The sequence below is a fragment of the Megalobrama amblycephala genome, linkage group LG15, assembly GCF_018812025.1.
Source record: "Megalobrama amblycephala isolate DHTTF-2021 linkage group LG15, ASM1881202v1, whole genome shotgun sequence".
Taxonomy (NCBI): domain Eukaryota; kingdom Metazoa; phylum Chordata; class Actinopteri; order Cypriniformes; family Xenocyprididae; genus Megalobrama; species Megalobrama amblycephala.
Window position 1 is genome coordinate 28,464,662 of NC_063058.1, and position 13,673 is coordinate 28,478,334.

Below are 13,673 nucleotides of genomic sequence, written 5' to 3' on the forward strand. Positions count from 1 at the left end.
GCCTACGTGATGTACTGTAAATCCAACAGATCCTCTGAATTGCAATGCAATTGCACGTTCTATCAACTAACATGATCATTATAAAGGTGTTTACATGACAAAACACATTCACTTCCACATATTTGACAATCGAAATATATCATATAATTCATGATATAGTTAACTAGTTAACAAAAAAGGAAAAACTAAATAAACACGATACCTGTCATAATATGGCTGCATGGTGTGTCGCCAAGGAATTGATAGCCGTTCTAAAATAATGTTGTAAAGTAATTGTCACCTTAAAAAAATAAACTGACACTGGGGGCTCAGCTATTTTATAAAGCCCCTAGAATACATACACCAACACACACACCCCCAACCACCCTAAAAAAATCGTGACAAGTCATCGTCCTATGTTTGTAATAATATACAAAATACTGTACATTTTTTCTAAATGTTTTTGTTGCAAACATAAACAAAGCATTTAGATTGTGAATTAATGTTTCCATTTCAGCATCATTTGTGTTCCAGGACATCAACCCAATAGCCCAAAGACAAAGGATGAGGCAGCGAGAAGAGCAACAAAAGTTATTTAGGTTTGTGAGCAGCACACCAATACAAGTCGAGTGTGACAGCAAAGTGTCTGGGTTATATTCAAATAAACTATTATAATTAATAATTAAATTCCTTCCGGTTAATATTTGAATATTGTTGAATATTCTACTCTCAGGTGGCGCGTGTATGCTGAGGGCACACCCCAAGTTATCGATTACGACACTGCCCTTGCTCTGCCATCTGAAGTCCAATTCTCTTTCACAAAGGAAACCGAGTTTTACTCCAGTGCTGGAACGCAGTAAGTGACCAAGTCATTTTTAACCCTCCTGTAGTGTTCATCTCTTTGTTACACACTTTTCAGCGTTCACGGGTTTGTTGGACCAAAAATATAGGGTTTTTAGAACAACACAACCATAAGAATTTAGGGAAACAACTGAACAGGTGTTGATTCTATTGTTACCTCAATTCTAAGCAATATGGACAATAGGCCTTTGCCTGGAAAACCCAGCCTCACCACTGTACCAGCGGATGAGTCTGGTCGGCCATTGAATCAATTCGATTTCTAGGGCGGAGCAAATCCGAGCAAACAGGAAGCGGAGTAAACCAATCAGAGAAGGGCGGATATGATGTTAGCAAAGCGACAAGAGAGTCAACAGCGAAAAGTAAATAATTAATGTGTTTTTGGTCATTTAAAACTGAATTCACGGCTGAATAGAACAAACTCTCGGGTCTCCCGTGTGCAATCTTTGTTGATATTGAAGGGACTTTAGCCGCACTAGAGTGACGCTGTTTGCGTCACTGAAATAAACAAATCTGATTGCACAGTACGGTTTGGAGTTGACTCGAATCGCGACAGAGGGCAGACTGACCAGACTTCTACAAGATATATCAGTCTGGCCTTGCCAGGCAAAATAGGCCTATTCTTGATTAATCTTTGCCATATAGGTTTCCTCTTCCAGATCACAATTATCGGTAGAAGCGGCATTAAGGCTCCTATCTTTGTAACAGAAACTGTGGGAGAAGACAGATTCTTGTGCTTAAGATATACTGTATCACTGTTGTAACTGTGTCTGAGTGTTGATGCAGTTTCACCCTCTGCACATCATCTGTTTTTCATTGGATTTTTTTCAACTGTTTTTTACCATGTTTACCTTTTTCTCACCTATGATTTACACCCAAGCACCACAAAAAATAACCTGCTAAGGGTGAATTACTTTCTTTTAAAGTCTGACACCACTTGGTGGCAGGAGGCTGTAATACACAAGGGGGTTATACACTTAGGGTTAACCCTAATTCTTGGTTAGTTGGACTTTTAGTGTTTATTTAGTTGGACTCTTAATGCAATGGTGTGCATTTCTGACTTGATAACAGTTGTTAGCAAAATCTATCAATTTGCTGAATTTCAATTTTGCTTAAATTTAAGTATAATTTAAAAACATCTATAGGCATACTGTCACGGACACGCCAGGTTCCACTGTCACTCCCTCACAACAATCCGTCACCTGAGTACTGATCACCTGCACCTGTCACCCTTCAGTGCATCAATCAAAACACTTGATTGACATCAAAGCAAATTTAAAAGTGCTGGCTAATGCTCATCGTAAATTCTCTAAGATTATTATTCACATTGGCACTAATGATGTACGCCAGTCGAAGTTCACATTAAAGAGGTGTGTGAGTTTGCAAGCATGATGTCAGTTTCTGGAGTGATGAGATACTTAGCAGACTGTCCTCATAGCGGCTGGTGTGGTGTCCGCAGAATAATATAGGGTTCATAGATAATTGGACAGGGAGACCTGACGTGTTGAAAAGAGATGGTATTCATCCCTCCTGCCCTCCAAGTACATTAAGCCCTATCAAACACTCCACACACATCAAAAAGACTTTGATGCCTATGGAAACTCTGTTCATGTGTACCTGTCCTGGACACTTCATGTATTTTCTCTGATCGGATAGTTATCCAATCATGAAACGAATGAAAGAGAGGGCTTTTCTTTTCATGTTACAGATGCAACTGGACAAAATTAATCTGGTTGTTGAAGCCACAAATGCAAATTTTACTCCTCCTAAAATGGTAAAAATGAAACGTGCGAGAGCGCTCCTGGTACTCAGATATGACAGCACTACTGCAGCACGCATGGTCGCAGAGGAGAGCATCTCTTCAGCAAGCCAACACTCTCTCTCCAACCGCAGTCTTTGATCTTGAAATTCGCTGATGATAAATAAAATGCAGCTCATATCTTGCTTTCGTTGACAGCGATACTGTTTTGTGGGCATATCTATTTGCAGAAAATGTAATGTGGGAATTGAAGACGAAATAAAAGATAAAAAAAGTTATATTCATTTTGTGGAGACACATTTATGTTCTCGCAAATCTGTATGTAAATGTAACAGTTTCAACAATAAAACAATGGGTATCCGTTTAGTTATAATGCACAATCCCGCAATTCTGACTTTTCCCCCCTCAGTGGCAATAAACTCACTATTGCGAGTTATAAAGCTCGGAAACATAAAAATTGCATCTCAAGTGACAAAAAGGTTGCTGACCCCTGGGCTTAGACTGACTCTCTGCTAGCTGTCTCACATCAATTAGAAGTCAGATGTATGTAATGTATGTCCTCTGAACTGCAATGTGAATTTTATGGAGACACTTTCACAAATTCTGCTTTAATAGAGACTATCATCAGGTGTCATAGTCCAGACTGTGAAACGTCTGTACTCCGAAAGGACGTTTTCAGTGGTTTTCTTTAAAAATGAAGACTAATTTTTTGCATTCCGATTCCAAATCCAGAGGCACAACAAAACATTTTTCTCTTATTCTCTGGATTTTTTCACATTTTTCTTCAATAGCTTCAATTTTTTCTGCAAAGTATGCGCGCGCAGCTGCAAGTGACGTAATTGTGACGTCTGCTCGAAAGTGGTCTATATGTTCAGCTAATTGACAGCCTCTTCCATGTGTGTGTCTTGAGAGAATGCAGAATTCAAGCAACAAATGATGCGAAGTTTGGGAGGATTATGTTCAAATGGTCTATCTAATCAGCTCGAGTGGAGGTGTATATACACAGGCAAGAGCAGAATTGCCTATAGTTACCTCGACAGTTTTCTGTATCCCTCCGCCACCCCGTTCCTCACACTCGGCTGAAACGGCAACCGGGGAGAACTGGGCTAAATGAATTCCAAGCTCGGAGCCCTCAATCCCCTTGGACAGCACGCCAAATACACTTATAATAGTTTTTTTTTTTACTCTATTTGATCATTTGTAAGAACTGCAACAGGTTATCAGACATTATTTATTTATTTATTTATTAAAGATTTATTTTTGGCGTCTTATTGTAGATTCAAATGTATAAATCAAAATATGTCTTGCATTTATGAAAGAAAAGGTTCAGCACCCAAGGCTCTATCACTATTGTCTCATGGTGTACAGTGTTTTTAGGTGGATTAGGATTGTTTGTGATTTAGTCTTAGTGACATAGGAGTCCTCTTGACTACTCTTAATGTTTTACAGATTTAGGAGCTAGTTTTAGCGCTAAAATGCTTTGTGAATTACTCTTAAAATTAGGATTGACACGCCCATTATTTTCTGGACTAAATCGACAAGTTAGAATCTACGTTTAGCTTTAAGATGTTTTGTGAATATGGCCCCTGGATTTTAGTTCAAGAATTGAAAGTTTAAAAATGAGTGTACTCCCGAGACCACTTCCAATCCCTTCCTGTGGAAATACCACCTAAACAGTTTCAAGAATGGAATAAACAAATCTCTAGATTCATTTGGAATGGAAGTGAATTAGATATAAAACATTGCAATTAGATAAAAGTAAGGGTGGCATGTCACTCCCTAATTTGAAAGATTATTATTTTGCCGCTCAGCTGAGACTATTGGTGTGGTATCCCTTGAATTTGTGATTTAGAGGTGGAGACAAAGTGGAAGGAAATAGAAAGTGAGTTTCAAAGGATACCAGTTCAAGCTCTGATAGGTCAAAAAATCTCATTTTCAAAGCCAAATCTCTACAGTTTACTTTACACAATTTACAATAACACAATTTACTTTAAAAATTTATTTTACTATGGTAAAGGAACTGCACTTGGAGAAACAAATCCAGATTTTGAATTGGGTAGTGTACAATCCAGATTTTAAACCAGGGACAGTGGATCATAGGTTTACGCAATGGATTTATTTAGGAATTTCTGCACTCTGTATAGGTTGGCATTTCCTCACTACCTGAATGAAATTAAATAGGTACTATCCCACATACCTCAGCAAGCTCAAGAATATGGCGTGAGTTTTGTTGGAAAAATCTGACTCGCTTTTTTATCACACCCATGCTGGAGGAACTGTGGGGTAGAAAAAGCCCATCATACACATATTTGATTGGGAATGTCCAAAGGTGAATGGTTTTTGGCAGATTGTATGGTCTACTATTCATGGTGTTTTCACTGTAAATATACCAAAATAATTTTCTGTTTGGGAGATATTCCAGATGAGGTTGAAAAAGATGACAAATATTTATTTAAGATTTTACTGGTAACAAGTAAAAAGGCAATAACCTGCAAATGGTATAAGGAAGACTCACCTACGAGAGAAGACTGGTTCCAAATAGTAACAGAGGTTAGAGAAATGGAAAGACTCACATATAAAAGAAATAATTTAATATCTAATATAATAGTAACTTCAAAGATGATGTTACCAACTGCAGCTATGATGGATCAAATGTAGTACATCAAGGTTAGTTCCACTATTAATGTTTGCACTGTGTCCCTGTGTCCCTGTGTATTCTGTGTGTAGGTTAGCTGCTCTGAAGCTAACTGGATTGGCTGACAGCAGAAGATCGTGGGAATGCATCAGCCAACTGAATGCAATCCTTTGTGAAAACAGAAACAAAACCTTTGGTATTCATCTTGGAAGAATGAAATGTTCAAAATGACTGTATTGCAAATTAAGCACTCTCTGTACTGCAGTATGTTTTGATATATCATGCTTTGCAGAATACATTCAGGAGCACTGGGATGAGGACGAGTCCTTTGGCTAACAGTTTCTAAATGGCCTCAACCCCATGATGATCCAGCGCTGCTCAAAGCTGCCCGAGAATTTCCCCGTCACAGACGACATGGTCAAAGACTCCCTAAGAGGGAGCAGCTTGGAGCAGGAGATGAAGGTACACTACTCTCTACTGGCATGATTTGGAATGACTAAGTCTGGTTTGGGTTTTGTCTAATTTCCTGTGTTTCTTAATTATTTTTTGTGATCGACCCCCAACACTCAGAAAGGGAACATCTTCCTGTCTGACTACAAGATGTTGGATGAGCTGGTGGGAAATGTAGTCAGTGGCAGGCAGCAGTATCTCACGGCTCCCCTGGTCCTGCTGTACTGTAACCCCCATGGCATGATGCTGCCCATCGCCATTCAGGTGAGTATCTTGCATCTGAAGTGCAGCAATCTATGCAAGTTTAATTTTGTGTCAATGTCTTCATGGAGTACTTATGGCAGACACCTTGGAAATCTTTTCTCTTGAAAGAGAGAAAAATCATAACCCAGATTCCCTCAGAAATCGTTTGCACCATTTTCATGCATGTTCAAATGTAATCTGCATAGTTAAGGCAAAAACCCAGCAAAGAGAATCCCATCTTCCTCCCAACGGATTCGAAGGCCGACTGGAAACTGGCCAAGTTCTTCGTCCGAAATGCAGAGTTTGCCGTTCATGAGGTTGACTTTCACCTGCTGAGAACTCACCTGCTGGCAGAGGTGTTCACTGTGGCGACGTTGCGCAATCTTCCCTCTCCACACCCTCTCTACAAGGTATTGAATCTGTCGCACATGAGTTGATTTAACGTGTGAACGGTGAGGGCTTTTAGCAAAATGGGCATGTCCCAGACATGCCACATCCACAGAGAGAGAATGATAACGAGTTAAATAATATTACTTCTATACTATTTGACGGCAGGGGAGTTTTTCAGTTCACATTCTGTAATTCATGTAAAAATAACTTGAAGGAATGGAATGTAGGGAGTCACCTACAAAAGAAGGCTTGGAGGTACAGGTACACACACACATGCAATAATGCAAGCACAAGAACAAACACACAAGAAATTAAAATTCATCATTCATTCATATATTTTTATCTTGAAAGAATGTGGTGAATGCAGATCTCTTGCTTACTTTTCCTTCTGTAGCTCCTCTTTCCCCATATCCGATACACGCTCCAGATCAACATCATGGCCCGGAATCAGCTGATATCCAAGAATGGGGCCATTACCATGGTATGCATATGGCACAGTTAAAGAGGTTCAATTTTTAATTATAATCCAATACATTTTTTCCCCCCTCATGATCCTATGTACCTGCAAACATATCTTGTAAGATTGGTTATAAAAATAAATAAATAAATAAAAATGTGATGACTGATTTCTTAAAATGATCATTTTTTTATTTAAATTTTGGGTAAATTATTATGGGATTTGTGGTGCAAGAACTTTGTTTATAGCCTTTAACCTAACTTTGTCATGTGTCTTTTCTCCATTAACTCTTAGTATGCAGGAGTAGGTGGAGAGTCATTGGAAAAGTTGCTGAAGCGTGCTACCGCCTCCCTGACCTACAGCGCCCTCTGTCTTCCTGATAACATCTCTGAGAGAGGCCTGGAGAATGTACCCCACTACTACTACAGAGATGATGGGATGAAACTGTGGAACATCATCAACAAGTATGACTACCAGTGGAGTTAATCAAGTGTTTTTTAATAGGCTTTATGCTTTTCTACTCTCCAACTATGTGTAGACTATGTGTGTGTTACATAATACATCCAGTTTTTAGGGCTGAACTAATACATCCTGGTGCACTTTCTGATTCATATTTCAACAAATACAGTGTCAATTATACAGGTTCATGGGTTGAATAGTCAGTAAGCACATGCTGTACTGTGTTGCAAGTCACTTGGAATAAATTCCTGCTTAATAAATAGTGCAAAGCAAATCTACAAAAAAAAGTCAAGCTGTAAATATGTAAACCTGGAAAACATCTGACTGTGTTGCTTACAGGTTTGTTGGGGCTTTCTTGTTATACTACTATCAATGTGATACACACGTGCAGAAGGACACAGAGCTGCAGGATTGGATCAGGGAGATATTCACCAATGGATTCCTGGGAAGAGATGGCTCAGGTCTGTTATCCAGTCCACGTTGCAGTTGAAGATGCAGCAAGTCTGATTTCCAGTGAAATAAAAATGTGTCCAGACAAGGGGTGGCGACCTTTTTCAGTATGATGAGCCAAAAAAACTAACCTTCACTGCGAAGAGCCACACAACAGATGTGTCTAACAATGACTTATTAATATCACAATTTACTACTTATTACAGTTAGTGAATACATAACACACAATAGTTTTCATGGATTTGAATGTTTGTATAAGCCTACCTCTTTTTACTTTTCCACAATCTTTGTTAAGTCTGGCTTGTATTCAGTTGTAGCTACTCATAGTAACTCTTTCACATGTGTGTCAGTCAGGAGAGCAATGCTTTGATTTCACTTGTTTCAGTGTTGAAAAAAGTGATTCACAAATGTATGTTGACCCAAACATTGACAATAGTTTGAGCGCAGCCTGTTTGACGTTGGGATATCTCTCAATTGGCACAATCTTCCAAAACTCCACGGTTCCTCCCCTCAGAATACTTTTAAGTCTGTCATCCTCAGGAAGTTCCTCAATCATTTCAAGCTGAGATGCTGCTTCATCTTCCAATAAAGGAGCTTTAAACAGTCTGATTCAGCAGTGAATGGGTTAAAGAGAAATCCAATCTGTGGTCTTTTTTGGTGTAGGTTGGAGAATCTGTCCTGAAAACTCTGTTCAAGATTTTCAAGCAGTGTTGCATACCATGCAGTACTCCCATTTACAACCTCTGCTGCTTCTCCACTTGCCTTCAACAAGGATGGAAAATGTGTTAACTCTCTCTTTTGTAGATGCATCTTGAACAGCTTGAGTTTGTTGATAAATGTGAAAACAACCTTCACCAGATCAGGCACCATCTTAACTTCCCTTGCAGATCCACATTCAGTCCATTCAGATAATACAGTATGTCGACCAAAAAAGCCAAATCTGAAATCCACTGGGGATCACATAGCTCAGGATAGTCCTTCTGTTTCTCGGCGAGGAACAGCTCTGCGAGAAAGCACATTACCGTTTGAAAGCCATCTCACAGCGTAGTGATGAAGAAGATCAGATGGAAGATCTTCATCAAGCTCAGCAATGAGATTTTTGATTTCAGTGGCATAATGTCAAGCAGCATAATGTTTCTTAATTTTGCAGTCTTCTGACACAAATCGTACAAATATTGTCAACTGCGGCTTATCTTGAATATTGTAAGACTCATCCAAAGCAATGCTGAAGTACCGGCACTTCTGAAGATCTGAATATAAATGTGTTTCAACTGAGTTGATATTGTCCGATATTCTCTCTTCAACAGTGTGCCGTGACAGCTGAAGGTCCTTTACTGAACGTTTCAAGTGTTCATTTTCGGGACAAAGAATAGCAACAACATCACTGAGGCACTTTGTAACAAACTCCCCCTCAAGGGATGTTTTTTTTGCACAAGCAATTTTCCATGATAGCTGATATGACACTAATGTCACTGTCTCTGAATGCTTGGTGAATTTCCGAAAAAGCTGACTTTGCTTCTCTGACTGACGTTTCAAAGTGTTTACCTTGTGCTTGTGAAGTTCACTGCCTTTAGGAAATTTCCGGGCCACCGTAGGATGGAGTGATGTGAAATGGCACTCAAGATTTGAAGCCTTAAAATGCGACAATGTAGTCTGGCATATCAAGCAGATGGTTTTCCATTTTGTTCAACCAAAAAATATAAATTCTTCCATTCAGAAAGAAATGTTCTTTGAAGAATTGTTCATCTTCATCTTCATATTTGCACTAAGCTGTTCACTTTTTTGATTCTGCCATGATGATTCCTACTAACTTAATGTTTCTTCATGTCAATCAGGCAGTGTAAGCAGCTTCTGTCAGTCAATAGGCTACACACGTTAAATCGTGCGAGAAGTTCTGTTAAAATAAGTTAAACAGAACACGTGAATACTGAAGACTCGTGAGTTGGCTCGCCACCCCTGGTCTAGACAAAAGAGTTTGCATTTCCAAAGGAATTGTTGCCATATCAGGAATTTAATCCAACAAAGGTTTCCTTTTTTGTGTATTCAGCTCAGTATTTGCAACCTACCCCCTGTGATGGGTAGGTTTAGGGATAGGGTAGTGTAGGGGGAGAGAAATTACAGTTTGTACACTATAAAAACCATTATGTCTATGGAATGTCCTCACTAAGATAGCAAAACAAACCTTTGTGTGAGTAAAACATACTAAATTGGGTTCCTCACAGAAGCAGCCTTTCATTCTTCTTCCCAGGAATGCCATCATATTTTCAGACTGTGACAGAGCTCATCAAGTTTGTCACCATGGTGATCTTCACTGCATCAGCCCAACATGCCGCTGTAAACAATGGACAGGTGAGTTAGTACAAGTCAATTCAGTTCCAGTCACACAGAGCCATTAAAGTTGCAGTCCGTGATCCTAATCCCAAGTTTTTTTTCTCAAATCCAACAAATTGTTCCATACATTCCTCTAGCTGTCGTTCAGTGTCCGAGCTCAAAAAACCCTCTGTTATCCTGGCTCTGTGAATGAGAAACAAACATGACCATGAACAACTCCAGCTAATCAAGCTTCAGGAGCTTGAAGAAGAGTTTCATTTGATTGGCTGTTGAGTTTAAATATCAAAACCTTTCACAAAACCGAATTACAGACTTACAGGCTTTTAACAATTGTCTGTTATTAACATTACCTCAAGATGCTTTAACCCCCTAGAGCAAGTAGCCCACAACGACATGAAAAACCTTTTTATATCCACTTTCCTTGGCCTAAGTGATGTTAATTATGTGCTCTTATTATTCTTTGTGAATATTTGGCTTACATGTCATAATTTTTCACCAATTCTTTCCCCCCAGTTTGACTTTGGTGGATGGATGCCTAACTACCCCACTGCCCTCAGAAAGCCCCCTCCCAAGGAGAAAGGTCACACCACTGAGGACACGATCCTGGAGACCCTTCCTGATGTGAGCACGACAGTGAATGGGATGGCTGTCCTGAGACTGCTGAGCAAGGATTCTGCAGACCATGTGAGTTTGTACATCATCAGGGCACAGGTTAAAAGACTGCCATTCAGTTTTTGCTGTGAAAAGAGAAATATCTGAATGCTGCTCTTGTGTACGTCATCATATTACTCTATATGACGATGGCTTACTTACACTGCTTTTATTCCTCTGGTTTGCATTACCTGTTACATTACAATGTTAATTATCAACATGTAATTTATTATTACAATCTTGATACCCTTTCTGTAGTACCCTCTGGGCCATTTCCCAGAAAATCTGTATGATGAAGACGTCCCCTGCAAGTTCATTGAAGAGTTTCAGAAGGATCTGAGGGAGTTGTCAGATCTCATCGAGGAACGGAACAAGAAGTTGGAGCTTCCCTACACCTATCTGAACCCCAAAAATGTGGACAACAGTGTAGCCATTTGAAAGGAGACAGTAGTCCTTCTTAATACATTTGTCTTTCTATTAATAGCTTTGTCAATTTTTTTGTCAAAAAAAAAAAAAAAAGACCAAAGCAAAATAACTCAAAGTGAGATCATGGATATTGCCTTTTCAGGGAAAATAATATGCGTGGCGCTTTTTTTTTTTTTTTACTTGTGAGTTCTGAGATATATATTCTTACAACTGCCATCTAGTGACATAAAACGTCTCGGTTACAAAGGTAACCCTCGTTCCCTGAAGGAGGGAACGGAGACGTACGTCGGATGACCGACGAATAGGAATCTCGCTAGAGAGGCCAATCTACTTCGAGTGTAACTAAACGAGCCAATGCACATTGGCATGCAATCATATGCATCAGCTGCTCGCCTCGCAGCGCGGGTATATAATGAGCAGCAGGTGCGTTGCATCTTCAGGTTTTCGCTGAGGAGCCGAACCCAGCAGGTGGCAGCATCAGCAGGACAGCGCCTGTGGCGACGGGACGTACGTCTCCGTTCCCTCCTTCAGGGAACGAGGGTTACCTTTGTAACCGAGACGTTCCCATTCAGTCGGTCACTTCGACGTACGTCGGATGACCGACGAATAGGAATCCCTACCAAAGCGCCACAGGAGGTGCCCTCTTCCAGTGCTCTGTTGTGAGCCACCTGAACCCCCTTGCCTAAGGACGGTGGGACCGGGCTCACACAGAGAGGGTCGATCACTGTTGTTCCCAATAGATACCACTGGGAGCGTAACCTTACGTCAGATAAGGAACGCTGCGGAAGCCATATCCTTCCCCGAAGGAGTTATATGGATAAGTACATATGGACTAACCTTGTAGGTTGTACAACATATGGAAGAACTGGGGTGACTCCAACTTGGTGGGCTCTCCCAGAGGGAAAGACACGGGCTTCGATTAGGAGCAACCGTGGAAAGCCGCATATGGGATCCCCGTAGGGTCACACATATGGAACCCAGCCTAAATCCGGTTCTCAAGGATTCAACGGAGTAAGGCCTGGCGACCGACGCTCCGCCACGTCGGCTGCCGAAGGGATGTCGGAGGACTCGACAGGGTCTGCCTTGTAGGGACTCTCTGGAGAAAAGAAGCGCATGTCGCGCAGCAAGCGGACACTAAGCCGGGGCCTCTCCGTGCCTCTGACCTGAGGCGAGAACACGGGAGGAGACCGGCTCCACACGAAGGCTATAGTACCTAGCGAACGTGTTAGGTGTCGCCCAGCCCGCAGCTCTACAAATGTCTGTCAGCGAGGCGCCATGAGCCAGCGCCCAGGAGGATGCTACACCTCTCGTGGAGTGAGCATGCAACCTGAGCGGGCAGGGCACGCCCTGAGCTTGATAAGCCAGGGCGATGGCATCCACTATCCAGTGGGCCATCCTCTGCTTGGAGACAGCCTTTCCCTTCTGCTGGCCTCCGTAACAGACAAAGAGCTGGTCTGAGGTCCTGAAGCTTCGAGTTCTGTCTATGTACCGTCGCAAAGCGCGGACTGGACAGAGCAAAGCCAGGGCTGGGTCTGCCTCCTCCGAGGGCAGCGCTTGCAGGCTCACCACCTGGTCCCTGAAGGGAGTGGTGGGAACCTTGGACACGTAGCCAGGCCGGGGTCTCAGTACCACGTGGCTGTCGCCCGGCCCGAACTCCAGGCACGATTCATCGACCGAAAATGACTGCAGGTCCCCTACCCTCTTGATGGAGGCCAATGCAACCAGCAGCAAAGTCTTCATAGACAGAATCTTTAAGTCTGCTGATTGCAAAGGCTCAAAGGGAGCAATCTGGAGTGCTCTTAGCACCAGAGCGAGGTCCCAAGAGGGTATGGAGGGAGGTCGAGGAGGATTTAACCGTCTCGCCCCCCTAAGGAACCTGAGCACCAGGTCGTGCTGACCAACAGATTTGCCATCTATGTGGTCGTGGTAAGCGGAGATAGCAGCAGTCTGGACTTTGAGGGTGGAGGGGGACAGCCTACGCTCCAACCCTTGCTGCAAGAAGGAAAGCACGACTCCGATCGAGCATCTTCGGGGGTCTTCTCGGCGAGAAGAGCACCACTCGACGAACAGGTTCCACTTCGAGGCGTAAGCACGTCTTGTAGACGGTGCACGTGCCGAAGTGATGGTGTTAAGTACCTCAGGGGGTAAGTCACCTAGAACCTCCGCGTCCCGTCCAGGGGCCAGACATGGAGTTTCCAGAGGTCTGGACGCGGGTGCCAGAGAGTGCCCCGTCTCTGAGAAAGAAGGTCCTTCCTCAGAGGGATGGGCCAGGGAGGGGCTGTCGCGAGGAGAGAGAGTTCTGGGAACCAGGTCCGGTTGGGCCAGTAGGGCGCAACTAGCAAGACCTGCTCCTCGTCCTCCCTGACTTTGCACAGTGTCTGTGCAAGTAGGCTCACTGGGGGAAACGCATATTTGCGCAGGCCCCGGGGCCAGCTGTGTGCCAGTGCGTCTGTCCCGAGTGTTCCCTCGGTCAGAGAGTAAAACAACTGGCAGTGGGAGGTCTCTAGAGAGGCATACAGGTCTACCTGAGCCTCTCCGAACTCCTTCCAGATCAGCTGAACCACCTGGGGGTGGAGTCGCCACTC

At 42.4% G+C, this 13,673-nt stretch overlaps 1 pseudogene; it reads left to right on the forward strand.

Moving 5' to 3' along the window:
* The first annotated feature begins 257 nt into the window (after positions 1 to 257).
* On the forward strand, positions 258 to 11,156 carry LOC125247974 (annotated as a pseudogene).
* Positions 11,157 to 13,673: the final 2,517 nt, after the last annotated feature.